Source organism: Podarcis filfolensis (assembly GCF_964270895.1).
Source record: "Podarcis filfolensis genome assembly, chromosome: 6".
NCBI classification, from domain to species: Eukaryota; Metazoa; Chordata; class Lepidosauria; order Squamata; family Lacertidae; genus Podarcis; species Podarcis filfolensis.
This window is the reverse complement of record NC_139609.1, coordinates 48,321,946-48,325,298: the sequence shown is the minus strand read 5'-3', so window position 1 is coordinate 48,325,298 and position 3,353 is coordinate 48,321,946. Positions and strand designations below refer to the sequence as shown.

Sequence of the window (3,353 nt, the reverse complement as noted above, 5' to 3'; positions counted from 1 at the left end):
ATTATGGACTTCACTTCTTCCTCCTTCACCCTTATCTCCAGCCATGGCTCTGAAGTCTCTTCATTCTTAAAGCGCCAGGCACTCATTTATTATCCCAAATAATTTAAGCCGGTGGAACAAGCAGGCATTCCGCCACCGAGAAGCGCGCAGGCCTGCCTAATATTGCTGATAGGAATGAAAAGAAAAAGCTTTCCGAAACATTTGTATGTCTGTAGTTTTCTATTTATCAGCGACCGCGAGCCCAGTGGTGCAAACAGCCCCACCACAGGCTACTTAAATTTTAATAATGATTCTCAGGAATTCAATAGCAACTTTATCTAACCAGACTTTTTCGTTCGTGTGCATAAACCAAGCCTAAAGAAATGTAGCCAAAGCAATTATGCATTCTTCTACAGCAAAATCTAGGTAACTGGGCCAAGCAAACTAATTTGCAGTGACAGACTCCAGAAAGGCTGCAGTCTTCTGATTCCACCATGCTCTCACTGATTAAAGTGGGTCAGCTCTATAGAGTAAATAATTAGGTATTGTCAGGTAAACCTTACATGACAATAGCTAACTGTCAGGAAGGAAAAGAGACAAACCAGTCATGCCCTCCAAAACAGATTTAGGATTAGAATAAATAGCATTACAGCAAATAATTTTGAATGAGGAAAAAAAAAGACATAAACTTTGCCTAATCTTTGTTTGCAAATGCAGAAAACTGAAATTGCAAAAACAGCAGCAGCTGCCAGATCGGTGCTTTATACTCCTTTATGTTGACACAATGCTGACTACATGCGGTTGGCTTTCTTTTGCCATAGAGACAGGCAAAAGATGCTAGCTCTTTGGTTACTCCTGTACATTTCTCCCTGTTATTCTGATTCCTGGTGTGTTGTGCAGAGCTAATTAATTTCAGTGGTGTACAATCCATAAAGCTATGAAACATGGGGTGGGAAAATTAGGTTACTGAAAGTAAAGGAGAAATTAATGGGGGAAAGAACTAATATATTATGGCTGCCTGATTAATACAAATATTATTATACATACAGTCACAAACCATAAAGATCAAATGAAGCTAGAAAGAGTGTAATGTGAGATATGCTGTGAAACATGAATTTATGTGTAGAAGTTACTATAATGTTGCCCCCCCAAAAAAAATTGTTCAGTGCTTTCTACAGTACTTTCAGCACTCAAAAGTACAGTATATTTCATGGACAGAAATAGTTGTATAATGTAATTGTTCCCTTCAAATGCTGAATCTCCCTTTCTCTCTTTCACACTTCCTTATTCATTGCAAGGCAGGATGAGGCAGCAGCAACAAGACTCAGCATGAAGAGCAAACCAGAGAATTAGCATAGCAGAAATGATAGATAACTTAGTTAATATCATTTTGATATCTACTGTATCTTATTTATGGTATATACAGTGTATATGAATGGATACATAACAACTTGTGTGTAAAAACATCAAGTAGGTACATAGGAAGAGCCATTCAGGTTGAGACTCAAGGCCTATCTAATCCAGCAGTATTTTCCCACACTGGCTAACCAGATGTCAGTGGGAAACTGATCTGTGGTACAAATTTTAGCTGATCTTCTATTATTGTGGCTTTGAGTGTGTTCTGTAAAGATTTGACCTCCTTGACCAAGGTTGGGGAACCACAAGCCCAATTGCAGGCTATGGGACCTCCCTGTCAGGCCACCTCATTACCACTGACTGCCTTTTTAATAGCCTATTTTCAGGGGTGGGGGATAAGTGTGTACGCTGTGCACATGTGTGCTGTGTACTGTGGGCAGTGCTTTTTTCGGGGGGGAACGAAGGGGTACACATACCCCTAAACATTTTGTGAATCTTTGTACTTTTGTCCATTTACTGTATTTATTTTTTTCTCAATTTGAACTATAGAATGGTAATTTTATTGAGTCCAAATGAGAGCACCCCTAAACATATATATATATTTTAAAAAGCACTGGCTGTAGGTAATGAAAAATTAAATCAGAGGGACTCAGGCATACAGCCTACCATCACCAGCCTCAACTCACAAGGGTACTGTGGTCACCATTTATAGTCAGTTTAATAACACCAGCTATGCCTGAGCATTACTTGGGGTTAACTTCTGGAATACCTTCCTTCCCATTGGCTTAATGACCACCTGCTTGACTTATAGGAGACAGTAGTTAAAGAGTATTTAGAATTTTTAGCTCTTCGGTGTAACTGGAGCATGCATAGACTCATGTCTATGTAAGCAGATCAGATTAGTATTTATCTTTGAGTAACAGGCTGCAGTTCTTACAGCTGTGAAGAGACTGTGCGATTGCCACCTACTGAGTGGAGGATTCCCTGGGAATATTTTTCAGACCTACCTTTTATAAAGGTAAAGGTAAAGGGACCCCTGACTATTAGGTCCAGTCATGACCGACTTTGTGTTTGCGTGCTCATCTTGCTCTATAGGCCGAGGGAGCCGGCGTTTGTCCGCAGACAGCTTCCGGGTCATGTGGCCAGCATGACTAAGCCGCTTCTGGTGAACCAGAGCAGCGCACGGAAACGCCGTTTACCTTCCCGCCGGAGCGGTACCTATTTATCTACTTGCACTTTGATGTGCTTTCGAACTGCTAGGTTGGCAGGAGCAGGGACCGAGCAACGGGAGCTCACCCCGTTGCGGGGATTCGAACCGCCGACCTTCTGACTGGCAAGTCCTAGGCTCTGTGGTTTAACCCACAGCGCCACCCGCGTCCCCTACCTTTTATATGTGTCCTTAAATTCTATTTGTTCTATGCGTTAACCTAAGGTTAACAGATATTTTTTCAATGAATCTGGGGACACTTTTCAAATTCAAATCCGGGGACTGTCCCTGGGAAACGGGGACATCTTGTAACCTTATGTTAACCTAAAATATTTGGAGCCCAGTCCTAAGCAGAGTCAGGGAGTGCCACCAAAGACTTCTACATAGGAGCAATCTGCCACTTTCCATTACCAAAATGTTTGAAGAGCTCTGCCCAAGTACATTGCAATTCTCAGGGAAGACATGCCTTGAGCAGATTGAGGTGCCAGTTAAATTAAGAAGGGAAGGTTGGATCTTCATCTTGTCAGGTTTTGAGGTGCTCCAAGACATAACAAGTTTGGCCTTGAGATAAGGAGTTGGAATGTTCAGTTTACTGGCTCATGGCCAGGAATGTGCAGGTGTCTGGTGTAGTTTGTGTAGATGGAACTTGCCCTTGTAGGGATTATTTATGTTTTTTTGAAAGCTAGAGGGAGTAGTTATGGTTATACTTTGTTCAGCTCACACTGTGGGAACTCTGGTGAAAGGATGGTTATTTTGAGGACTGTAGAGATGTAGTTGTGAAGCCTTATTTAAAGGTCCGGTGGATGTGGAT

General features: G+C 41.8%; 1 protein-coding gene across 3 annotated transcripts in view; it reads left to right on the top strand.

The window, feature by feature from the left end:
* The window catches only part of TMEM69 (transmembrane protein 69), a 37,989-nt gene that overhangs the window by 27,922 nt on the left and 6,714 nt on the right, over window positions 1-3,353 (top strand). The window contains exon 1 of one of the 3 annotated variants that reach the window (XM_083620218.1): window positions 149-203. The exons of the other annotated variants lie outside the window; for them this stretch is intronic. The gene's annotated coding sequence lies outside the window, so the exon portion shown is untranslated. Of the gene's footprint in view, window positions 1-148; window positions 204-3,353 lie in introns of those variants that run through there. 3 annotated transcript variants of the gene reach the window in all.